Here is a 13,206-nt window from a genome sequence, read left to right as displayed (position 1 = left end):
TTTAAAAATAATAATCTTTTAAAAAATCTTTGATCAGAGACCTATGTCCATCACCAAAGTCCTGAACACTGCAAATATGTCCCTGCATCCAACCATAAAGGCCTCATTCACAGACATGCAATGTTCTCACATTCCAGGATGGCATATCCTGAATGTTTTGTTAGTCAGTTCTTATCAACAGGAGTGATCCTTGTCTGCTGCTACAACTTAAGTGTCTCTTTGGTTACCAGGCGAATGGCCTTCAGATGCAAAAATCTTGCCAGGTCTCTGGTCTTTTTGTCATTCCAATTACGGTGGTGCCTCAGTAATTCAAGGCAGGGGTGGAGGGGAGAGGTGTGAAGATAGAGGAAGTGTTTGCTATGCGTGATACAATCAATGCATAAATCTTCCCAGCTCAAGGCACTTGCTTACAGGATAAGCATAATAAAAGGGTATACATTTCATGGAGATATGGCAGTCATTTACCAGTGTTCAAGGAGTTCACACAGAGTTCAGAATTCACTGGGCCAAGGATTTATAAGAACAGCCCTGCTGGATTAGGCCCAAGGCCCATCTAGTCCAGCATCCTGCCTCTGAGGCTGGAGGTGGCCTATAGTCCTCCGACTAGTAGCCATTGATTGACCTCTTCTCCATGAAGTTAGCCAAGCCCCTCTAAAAGCCATCCAGGAGTTGGCTGTTAACACATCTTGTGGCAGAGAATTCCACAAGTTGATTATGCGTTGTATGAAAAAGTACTTCTGTTTGTTGGTCCTAGATTTCTTGGCAATCAATTTCATGGGATGACCCCTGTTATGTGAGAGGGAGAAGAATTTCTCTCTATCCACTTTCTCCACACCATGCATGATTTTAGAGACCTCTATCATGTCTCCCCGCAGTCGTCTTTTTTCTAAACTAAAAAGCCCCAGGTGTTGTAGTCTTGCCTCATAAGAAAGGTGCTCTAGGCCCCTGATCATCTTGGTTGCCCTCTTCTGCACCTTTCCCAGTTCTCCAATGTCCTTCTTTAGATGTGGTGACCAGAATTTTACACAGTATTCCAGGTGCGTCCACACTATAGTTTTGTATAAGGGCATTACAATATTAGTCGTTTTATTTTCAGTCCCCTTCCTAATGATCCCTAGCATGGAATTGGCCAATTTTCACAGACACTTTCAACGAGCTGTCCACCACGACCCCAAGATCCCTCTCCTGGTCAGTCACCCACAGCTCAGATCCCATCAGCGTCTACTGGAAGTTGAGGGTCTTCGTCCCAATGTGCATCACTTTATACTTGCCAACACTGAACCGCATTTGCCACTTTGTTACCCATTCTCCCAGTTTGGAGAGATCCTTTTGGAGCTCCTCACAATCCGTTTTGGATTTCACTACCTGAAAGAGTTTGATATCATCTGCAAATCTGGCCACCTCGCTGCTTACCCCTGCTTCTAGATCATTTATGAATAAATTAAAAAGCACCAGTCCGAGTACAGCTCCCTGGGGGATCCCCAGGGGCTTAGCTAGGGGATAGGGGGCCCATGTTCAACCCTCTCTCTGGCAGCCACTCAGAGTGAGGGAGATAATGAAGAAAATAGGGAGGGTTGGAGCTGGGGGGCCCTCAGGAGCCTGGGTCCCTTGAACCCATTTGCTCAATTATAGCTATACCCCTGGGGACCCCACTTCTTACTTCCCTCCATTGTGAAAACTCTCCATTTAGATCTACTCTCCGTTTCCAGTCCTTCAACCAGTTACCAATCCACACATGACCTTGTCCCCTTATTCCATGACTGCTAAGTTTTTTCAAGAGTCTTTCATGAGGAACTTTGTTGAAAGCTTTTTGGAAGTCTTTTTGGTATACTATGTCAACTGGATCACCTTTACCCACACGCCTGTTGATACTCTCAAAGAACTCCAAAAGGTTTGTGAGGCAAGATTTACCTTTGTGGAAGCCATGCTGGTTCTCTCGCAGCAGGGCCTGTTCTTCTATGTGCTTTACGGTTTTATCCTTGAGGATGCTTTCTATCAATGTGCCTGGAACAGACATTAAGCTAACCAGCCTGTAATTTCCCGGATCGTCCCTGGATCCCTTCTTGAAAATCGGTGTTACATTTGCTACTCTCCAGTCCTCCAGTACAGAGCCTGATTGTAGGGATAAGTTATGTATTTTAGCAAGGAGGTCAGCAGTTTCACATTTGAGTTCTTTGAGGACTCTTGGATATGTCATCCGGCCCTGGTGATTTGCTAGTTTTCAATTTTTCCAGACAGTTTAGAACATCATCTCTTGTCACTTCTGTCTGACTCAGTTCTTTAGATCTTGCTTCATGAGCTGGGCGTATAGCCATCTTAGGTTTTAGTCTGTCAGTTCCTGATACAGATTTAGGTTGAGCCAGTTGGAGCACAACACTAATGCTTTGGCTTCAGTGAGGAAATTAACTCGAATTGGGCACAAACGTGCATGCACGTGGCTTTATAAGATCGCCAGAAGAGCACCTGCATGCTTGCATGCAGAAGGTTCCAGGGAGGTCCCTTCTGGGAGAGACTCCTGCCTGGAACCTTGGAGAAGCCGCTGCCAGTCTGTGTAGACAATACTGAGCTAGATGGACCAAGGGTCTGACTCTGTAGGAGGCAGCTTCCTATGTTCTTGAAAAACAAATGCTGCATTTATAAAGCAGCATATAAATTTACAAGATAAATCGTTAGTTGACTGTCTCCTAGAGGACCAAGGTAGGGATCCAGATTGCGGGATGCTGGTCTTTAAGAATACAGACTTGAGAGGATTCTGGCAGAGAGGGGCTGGGGCTAAGTAAACCCTGCTTAGCAAAGAGCACAATTCATGCTTGCTACCACAAGAACAGCTCTCGCTGCTTTCTGTTTCTTAAACGAGAAACTGTTTGAGCAACAGGATGTATGGCAGTTAGAAGTCCCAGTCTTTAATGTCAGTTAAAGCATTTATTCCAAAAGATGCATCATCTCTCCAGAGCCAGGAAGGGACAGCTATTGTGCCACACAGCCTGATGCGGTATGCAAATACGCCAGCTCAGATCTAAAAGGATTGCTTTCCCCAAAAGGGTTGATCTGAATCCACTACCCAGGAAATGCCCTATCGAAGTAAGCCTGGTTAGTCTGGTCAGAAATGTGAGCAGCCATTGCAGGGGTAGTTATTTCCTCCTGAAATCATCTCCCAGCCTCAAGGCCAGCCTACTTTCCTCCCCCACCCCGCCAATTGCGTGCACACCTCCGCCTGTGTCTGAGAAAGACTGAGAAACTATGCCTTACTGCCAGAGCCAAGCTGGGAGTGTGCCAAGATATACCAAGGAGTTGGTGAAGCCACTGCAGATCACCCCATGCCCAGAGGGAAAGGGTTTCTCTCCAGCAGAGCTCACTGGGTGCAAAAAGCAGGATTCCTCTCTCATTTGGCTCTGGGCGATGGCTGGGTAGAGTCCATCCCAGCAGCAAGCCTTCAGTGCGCTAAACAAAAGACTGGATGAGTCTCAGAGGGACAAGGATCCCAGTTCCTAATTGTTGCGGGGAATCCTCTGGAACTTTGCCCTCTCTCTCCTCTCCTCAACCCCTTGTGTTCATCCACACTGTCCAAGGACACGGAATGGAGGGTCTTGCTGAACCAAAGAGCACACGACCAGGTTCCCGCAAAAGAGCTCGTTGGACGGAGAAACTCTCTTTTACAAGTCAATGCAACGAGGGTGCCTGCTCAAAAATAACTTTTATTCATGATCATGAATGGCAGAGCACAAGTCAGAAATCCGTTTAGAAATCAGTTTAGAAATGTTTATAAATGTTTAGAAATCAGTTTAGAAATGTAAAAATGTTTATAAATGTTAAACGCAAACAAGTAAATCAGTCAGTGCATGAAATTGTGGTTAAAATGTATGCTTCCTGTTGGTGCCATTTAGAGCCTTATGTATGAGTTCGTGTCTGGGTCTTTCTGCTGACCTCACACTCTTATCAGTACCTTCTGGTGCATGTTACTGTGTTCTCGTTCTGTGGAGTAGGGGATTTGTCTCACAACCGGGGTCACATCCATTGTCCCCTGTCAGGCCCCTGGTATTTTCTACCTCTTGGCCAATTGGCCTCACAAGCTTAAGTGTCTTGGCCAATTTTATTCTGGCCTACTGGCCCCACAATCTGTTTAGGAGCCGGAACTAAGTTTTTATAAACTTATTTGTGGGCCTGGATTAACCAATTCTTTATCATAATCAGGTGTCCCGCAAAGTCCAAGGGCAGGTTTCTTTGGGCGGGGGCAGTGTGACTCCAGCATGATGACTCATTGGGGCCATTTCCTCCTGAGCTCTTATCAGGAAGAAGAGCTCAAAGACCTTGAGCACATTTATTTAGAGGCCCACTCATGAAGCTGGTGGGAGGAATGCAGTCTGTCCTGATGGGCTTCTCTCTGATCCCTTTCCAGCCTTTTGTCCAGCAGCTACCACATCATAGGAACATAGGAAGCTGCTATATACTGAGTCAGACCCTTGGTCCATCTAGCTCAGCATTGTCTACACAGACTGGCAGCGGCTTCTCCAAGGTTGCAGGCAGGAGTCTCTCTCAGCCTTATCTTGGAGATTCTGCCAGGGAGGGAACTCGGAACCTTCTGCTCTTCCCAGAGCGGCTCCATCCCCTGAGGGAAATACTTTAACAGTGCTCACACTTCTAGTCTCCCATTCATATGCAACCAGGGTGTGTGGGACCCTTTATTTACTCTAAGTCCTCTAGCACTGCAAGGCCCAACAACAAGGTAGTCCCAGGAAAACAGACACAGACACCAGCTGGTTTTAGTCAATCAATGATTCATGTTTATTATAGTCAATTAAATAGCAAGCTAGCTCCTAATTCACACATACACACACACACACACACACACACACACACACACACACCAGCCCCACTCCAAAGATGATCAGTCTTTGAAAGGGGTGTTGGAAGAAGCGTGGAGGCCTCACTCTGGGTGGTGATGCTTCTCAGGGATCTTCTGGTTTCCTGCCTGACTTATAAAGGGATGTTTCCACTCCGGCTAGCACATCTGCAGTCCACTTCTGTTTCCGTGATCACAAGATGTACTCATCTTATCTTTTTGTTCTGTTCCCAGTTCTTTCTCCTTTACAATGTCTTTGGCAGCTCTCCCCGGTTTTCACCGATTCTTCAGGCCTTTGGCATCTTTCCCAACATTGTTCCTGTTCGAGAGAGAGAGGGGCTGGGGCACACTGGATGTTGCTCACTCATGCATCCCTCCATACATACTGTTTGTAAGCACTACCTAAGTTTCTTAATTTGTCAAGATCACATGGCTCATAGGGTTACAGAAGTGAGCTATTACAAATTAGTATATTGTTTCTTATCTCTAGATCATTATAAGCTTGCGATTCAGCCAAGTATTTCACGGTTACAAATTAATATATTGTTTCTTATTTCTGGATCTTTATAAACTTGCGAGTTATCCAAGTACTTTATGCATCACTACTATCACAAAGCTCGCATAATTCTACAGGTGGACCCTGCTTAGCTAAGGGGACGAGTCATGCTTGCTGCTACAAGACCAGCAATCCACTACATCAAGATAGGCCCTCCCACTGAGATTCCATGGCTATCTCTAAGGCATCAGGAATGCACCCAGAATAGGACAACTAATATAGAAAGAAAGAAAGAAAGAAAGAAAGAAAGAAAGAAAGAAAGAAAGAAATGTGCTTAGCTGCACATTAGAATAAACTATGATTTAAATATCTCATATAGCCACCCTTTGGGCCACACTCAGGTTTGTTAATTAGCGTTTTAAAATGCTGCAATGGGAGTTATACCCTTCCATTTCAGTCACATTCTGTCAGGGCTCTCCTGTTGTTCTGGATCTCCCTCAAAATTACAAAGATCCCACACACAAAACATCCCTCAGTTTGCAGCAATTGTGATTCAATTGCCTCCCCCAAGGTCCTGATCTAGAGCTCAAGTACATGCAAAAAAGTGACAATGCCAGAGCTCAACTGCGTGCAGAGAGTGATATTGCCAGAGCTCAGCTGCATGCAGTAATTGTTCCCAGCCCCCACCCCCACCCCCACCCCCCAAAAAAGGGGGAGAGGAAGACACTCTCCTTGCCTCTCTTGTCATTGTGGTTTGTTCTCATCAGAAGTTGGACCACCATGTTCAGGTCACAAGAAAGTGTCTTTGCGGACGGGGAGGATGGAATCAGTGTAGACAGCAGCCACCTCACCCATTCTCAGCACAGACATTGTTTTTGTGAGGCAGTGCAAGCTTGCCTTGTCAATGCATCAGCATGCAAAGCTAACCATGCATGCATGGAGAAGACCAGGACATCCACAGCAGCCAAATGCTTGACATAATTTATTTATTTATTAAATTTATACCCCACCCATACTTACATCTCTGGGCAAAATAATGAAAGACAAAGGTCTCCCGTTCAAATGCAACATGGGCAGATGCTGCTTATCAAAAGGGGCAACGCTCATGCTTGCTAGTGCAAGACCAGATCCCCATTTCCATACTGTCTTAGAATTAGATAGCAGGTCCCTGCCTCCCTGTTCACTTTTATATACAGAATGGCAGGAATCACTGGGAAACAGCCAGTCAGTCATGACGAAATAACCAATGGGATGGGAGGAAGCTAGTCACGCCTCACTTGTTTCTACGATTTCAGTGGTGCTGAGTGTAATGGCACTGCAGAAGATATGGCGAGGAGGCCTAGTGGCATGATCCACTTTTACCCTCTGCACATGTCAACTTCTATACACTGCTTATATCCTTGCATTTAAAGGATTCATTCTAAGCCTCTCTCGCCTTAAACCTTAATAACCCTGCACCCCTGTTTCTTATTGAAAACTGTACATCCACCTGCATTCCTGTATCCATATTTTGAATTTATGTTACTCGGCCAATTAGTACAGCTAGGCACGGACCAGGTTGACTTCAAACATATGCATTAATCACCCCCCTGGGGCAGGGAGGGTGGGATTGAGATGTACTTGGCTGCTGGCCGAGGGGCATGGGTCTCACACAGGCTACTGATAAGGGGGGCCAGCAGCCCCTTGCTTGGTGCTGCTTATGAGAGATGTGACAGTATAAGAAAGGCACACAGACACCCTAGTAATTTGGAGCCTCAGCGTAGACCGAGATCCAGGAAGGTGCTACTCACCAGCTGGCATTACAGGGGCCACGTCCTTTTCTTCGTCAAGGGGGCTCCCCGATGAAAGCGATCGCGTCAGATCCGGGACGGGTGCTTTAGCTTTTGTTCTGTAACCCTCTTTAAACCATTATTCAGCTTTGTGTAATAAAACCTCTTTGGCACTTACACTGGTCTGAGCTTATTGCCTCCGAATCCCACCCCCCCCACACACACAAAAAACCCCTGCTGGACACAGGCTGGACACCGGTGCCAATACATTTAATCACGCCTAGCTCTGCTGGTATGTTTCCCAGGCTATGGGAAACATCTATATTGGGCAGCTGAGATATAGGAAGATGCTGAAAGGCATCATCTCATACTGCGCAGGAGGAGGCCCTGGTCAACCCCTCCTGTATTCTACGAAAGACAACCACAGGGCTCTGTGAGCGCCAGGAGTTGACACCCACTCGACAGCACACTTTACTTTTTACCCTGCCAGGAGGGACTTGCAATCTACAGACTGACACCAAGGAGACCACAGGGAAAGGGAAGCGAAATGGGTTCAGCAGTGCCTTCCGTCCCGAGGCAGGGTGAAAAGGGGCCGCCTGCACAATTCTGTGCCTGTGATTTCAGCGACCCATTTATATTTAGTTAGTTAGCTTAGTTTTCGTTTTCAAATTTGTAGGCTGCCCCAAACCTCCATCTCTGGGCAGTTCACAGCAGCATAAAACAGATTTAAAACTAAAATCTTTTAAAAAAATTTAAAACCACAGCCCAGTTTAAAAAAAAAGCGTGGGTGGCGGGGGGGGGATGAATCTTTAAAGGCTTTTTAAAAAGTTGGGAGGCTCCTCTCTCAGCGGGGAGTGCATGGGGGCAGCTACAGAGAAGGCCCGTCCCGGTAGCCACCAGACAAGCTGGTGGCAATCATTCATGCCCCAGTATGGTTAATGCAACAGCAGGGGCAGGTGGGGGGTGTTTTAAGCGGCATTATTTCTTGCTCCTGGAAGCAATAAGCAGCTGCTCCGTCCCAAAGGCCTCCCCCAGGGCAGAGCCAGGAGGGCCCCCAGCAGTGAGAGGCACAAGGAGTGGGATCCGATGGCGCAGCTTTCCTGGTGGCCGCCCTGAGAAGGGGGCTTGCGGCTGCTGCAGCTGCTACTGGCAGGGGGGCAAATGTCTTGCCAATGTGCCTGGGGCAGGAGTGGGTGAATGAAAAGGGCAGGCTGGAGCCATGTCCACGGGCTACCATCCTGGGAGCAAGCCCCGTGGAGTACAGTGGGGCTTCCTCCTGAGTCTCCAGGCCTGGGATCGCGCTGCATGCAAAGGAATAAAAAATAAACCCCTCCACCTAGGGACAGTCCTTCTACAGGGGTCCGGGAAGCTGAGTTTGGAATGGAAAGAAAGGCCCCCCCCCTTTGGCACTCCAGGCCATATTGATGAGAGCCAGCGTGGTGTCGTGGTTAGAGTGCTGGACTGGGGAGACCCGAGTTCAAATCCCCATTCAGCCAGGAGACTCGCTGGGTGACTCTGGGCCAGTCACTTCTCTCTCAGCCTAACCTACTTCACAGGGTTGTTGTGAGGAGAAACTGAAGTATGGAGTACAGCGCTCTGGGTTCCTTGGAGGAAGAGCGGGAGATAAAATGTAAAAATAAAATGAAAATAAATAAATAAATAAATAAATAAATAATCCATCAACCTACACACTCACCCCTTCTAACCACACAATAGAAAACGGATAAAAACCCATCTAATTTCTACACTCCTGACCAAAAAAAAGAGAAAAGAAATCCCAGTTATTAGATCTCACCATATGCAGGGCTACTCAGCCTTAGGTCCCCAGAGGTCCTTGGATAACAACTCCAACATTCGCAGCCACAATGGGCTTTGGCTGGGGATGATGGGAGTTGTAGTCCGACATCTGGGGACCCAAGGTTGGGAAGCCCTGCCATATAGGACACACAAGACATCCTTTGATCCATGCACCGCTCCTTGTGGGGATCTTTTCTTCATCATTCTTCTCAGCTCCTTTGCATCTTCTCATTAGACTTTCACACTATCTCATTGGCATTGGTTTCCAATGCTTTCGCTTCCAGAGGTCAGGGAGTCCTGAGGCTGTGATTTCCTGCTGCCTCTTATCTGCCTAATTGGCATTTCCGATATGGACACTGGTACCTATGTTTTGGCTTCCTCTGACCTTCACCAGAGGCTTCAGGAGAGGCATGCATACCAAAGGAGAGAAGAACTCTGTGGCCACTGTGTTCCCGGGCTAGAAAAGCAGCTAAAGTTCACAACCATGGCCTCACTGACACTCAGTGTCAGAGGAAAATTAGATGGAAAGCAATCATCTACACTGGGAATGAAAGATAAGAGCTGGGAACTGCCCATTCATAACTTGCAGCAATCTGTCACACTACAATTTTCAGTCAGTAGGGTGTGGGTTTTTTTTTTAAACCCATTTATCTCTGAACCTTTCTTTTCCCTCCAAGACAATAAGCACATGTAACTAGTGAGTTTAGGCAAAAAGCCTTAGGAATAGATTGCCCTGATCGACCTTAAGCACAGCCTGCTTGCTTGGGTAGGTGGGTGGCACAGTCTTGCTGTGTGGCCACTGCTGTTGCAGCATCAGCAGCCTGGCCTGGAAATGCTGAGCCCCCACCAGCAGATGCAAAGGCTGGGGTATCATCTGGTCGCAGCAGCAACACAGCCCTGCACACGGTGCCTCCTCCGTTCCCTGCTCTTTTCCGGTTTCATTTCTCGCTCGCCATCTCTCTCCCTCCTCTGCACCAGCAGCACTTGTGCCATTTGGTTTCCCACCTCTCACCCGCTGTATCCTCCCTTTGGCTGGGCTCCTTTTGCAGGGAGGTCTGTTCCAGCCAGGCCCCCCCAGCTCTCATAAAAATCATAACATGGGGGGATGTTCTGCCCTGTGATAGTTAGGGGGTTTCCAAGCCAACAGTGAGAATGGATGACTCACCCATTCTCCCAGACAATAGGCAATTTGCCACAAGCCACATCAGTCCATGCCCCGGACAATCACATCTCGCCCACACGTGGACCCCCAACTGATGCACAAGGCGTGGAAAAAGAGGCCTGGTCCTCAAAGGCATTTTTAAGCTGCGTCATCGCCATATCTTTTTATTTTTCAGAACGTTCTTATTCCGCTTCCTACACAAAGTCTTATTCATGGCAGCTAGCAACAGAAACAAGAGTTTAAATTACGTAGCAACACTATAGAAATCCATTTCTAAAGCTGAAAGGGGTTTAGAAAGGAGAAATCATGGGATTACTCATCTGATAAATTGAATACGGAGGTGGATGTTTAGAATTTTGCAGCTGAGGATCAAGTGGTTTTGAATTACGTCAGAAGGACTCTCAAGCCCCAGGAAGTCCCACCTGGCTCCACAACATCACTCCCAAAGACAATGTGAGAATTTGCGCCCAACAAGTGAAAATCCAAACTTTAGTTTCTTCATGATGCTTGTAATTCTTAGCAAATTGGATGTAACCTCGGTAATTATAATTCTTCCTTCTTAAGCTAAAATTCGCTCCATTGCTTCTTAGAGATTCTCTCATTAAATGATCTTTTTTTCTTGAAAGATCACTATAAGCTCTTTACCTGTTGCTCCTATTTGAGCAGTAGTAATATGTATTTGCATCTTAGTAAATTATTTTAAATGTCACCTACGTTTTGATCCAACTCATGCTCTGAGCAAATGGGAAATTTAGAAGAGATTCCATTAAGATCAGACCTTAGGGATCTCCAGATCAATAACTTGAGGTCCCAGTCAAAACTTTCCCCACCCTACAGATATCTCTGCAGCCCCTTGCATCACTACAGGTCTGTTCTCCCTCTGCCTTATGCATGCTCTTCTTTCTCACTCTGCATCCCCATCTCTCTCTTCCACACCTTCTCTTCCTCCAGTCTTTTTCTCTTCAGCTGCTGCATTGCTCCCTCCCCTTTTCCCTCTTATCTCTCCTCCCCCTTGCTTTGTTGGTAGTGTTGGAATATTATTTGCAACTTGCTCTCAAACAGCCCAAAAGTTGGTTTGCAGATCCACGCCTTATCAATTACGCTTGCAGCAGTTGGTAGATAACCCTCATGCCTTGAAGACATTTTATGACGGCAATGCTTAAAGGAATGGCTTGGAGGGGACGGGGGTGGGTGGGGTGGGGAACCAGGCCAAGGCTACAAGCCAGATGTCTGGAGAACTGGAAAGTGTGAACTATCACACTTAGAAGCAAATCGGAACCTTCTGGGTTAAAAGTAACGCTTTGGCTTGTATACAATGTGCAGGTGCGAAAGTTGTTTTCAGCTCAGGCTCAGTATAGGAACATAGGAAGCTGCCATATACTGAGTCAAACCATTGGTCTATCTAGCTCAGTATTGTCTTCACAGACTGGCAGCTGCTTCTCCACCCACGGTTGCAGGCAGGAATCTCTCTCAGCCCTATCTTAGATATATCATGTACAAACAACCACTTTGTATATAATTGTGCTTTGGCAACGTACTGTATGCTTTGGTAGTTTGTTGGTTCAATTAAAAAATCTTGTCCTATAAAAAAACAAAAACTTGTCCTATCTTGGAGATGCTGCCAGGGAGGGAACTTGGAACCTAGATGCTCTTCCCAGGGTGACTCCATCCCCTGAGGGGAATCTCTTCCAGTGCTCACACTTCTTGTCTCCCTTTCATAAGCAACCGGGGCAGACCCTGCTTAGCTAAGGGGATAAGACATGCTACCACAAGACCAGCTCTCCTCTCCTATACGTCACCTTAAATGGCACAGCAGGGAAATGCTTGACTAACAAGCAGAAGGTTCCCGGTTCGAATCCCCACTGGTACTCTATCGGGCAGCAGCGATATAGGAAGATGCTGAAAGGCATCATCTCATACTGTGCAGGAGGAGGCAATGGTCAAACCCTCCTGTATTCTACCAAAGAAAACCACAGGGCTCTGCGGGCGCCAGGAGTCAAAATCAACTTGACAGCACACTTTACTTAATATATAGACTGATGATGATCTGCCAGAGGGGGGCTGGCTGCACCCAGAAGCTTTCGCAAGCATGAAAGAAAGCTTTGTTTGAAACTTTGATTCTAGTGTCCAGCGAAAATTTACCTAACCAAGAAACGAGTGACAGGGAGAACCTCTCCCTTCTAAAAGTGGCAAACTGTGGGACCCTTTATTTACTCTAAGTCCTCTAGCACTGCACGGCCCAACAACAAGGTAGCCCCAGGAAAACGGACACAGACACCAGCTGGTTTTAGTCAATCAATGATTCATGTTTATTATAGTCAGTTAAACAGCAAGCTAGCTCCTAATTCTCTCTCTCTCTCTCTCACACACACACACACTCACCAGCCCCACTCCAAAGATGATCAGTCTTTGAAAGGGGTGTTGGAAGAAGCGTGGAGGCCTCACTCTGGGTGGTGATGCTTCTCCGGGATCTTCTGGTTTCCTGCCTGACTTATAAAGGGATGTTTCCACTCCGGCTAGCACATCTGCAGTCCACTTCCGTTTCCGTGATCACAAGATGTACTCATCTTATCTTTTTGTTCTGTTCCCAGTTCTTTCTCCTTTACAATGTCTTTGGCAGCTCTCCCCGGTTTTCACCGATTCTTCAGGCCTTTGGCATCTTTCCCAACATTGTTCCTGTTCGAGAGAGAGAGGGGCTGGGGCACACTTGATGTTGCTCACTCATGCATCCCTCCATACATACTGTTTGTAAGCACTACCTAAGCTTCTTAATGTGTCAAGATCACATGGCTCATTGGGTTACAGAAGTGAGCTATTACAAATTAGTATAGTGTTTCTTATCTCTAGATCATTATAAGCTTGCGATTCAGCCAAGTGTTTCACGGTTACAAATTAATCTATTGTTTCTTATTTCTGGATCTTTATAAACTTGCGAGTTAGCCAAGTACTTTATGCATCACTACTATCACAAAGCTCACATAATTCTACATAACCAGCCATCAAGTCCACACAGCAAGGGATGCAGGTAGGCTGTGCAGCTTGACTGGCTGGCTGCCATAGTCAGGAAAGAAAAGCTGGTGGTGCAAACTCCTTTGGATCCAGAGCGAGAGAAAGCCATGGAGAAAGAGCAATGCAGGCCTTC

The sequence above is a fragment of the Hemicordylus capensis genome, chromosome 6 (genome assembly GCF_027244095.1).
Source record: "Hemicordylus capensis ecotype Gifberg chromosome 6, rHemCap1.1.pri, whole genome shotgun sequence".
In the NCBI taxonomy this organism is placed as follows: Eukaryota; Metazoa; Chordata; class Lepidosauria; order Squamata; family Cordylidae; genus Hemicordylus; species Hemicordylus capensis.
The sequence above is the reverse complement of the archived record's forward strand: the minus strand, read 5'-3'. Positions refer to the sequence as shown.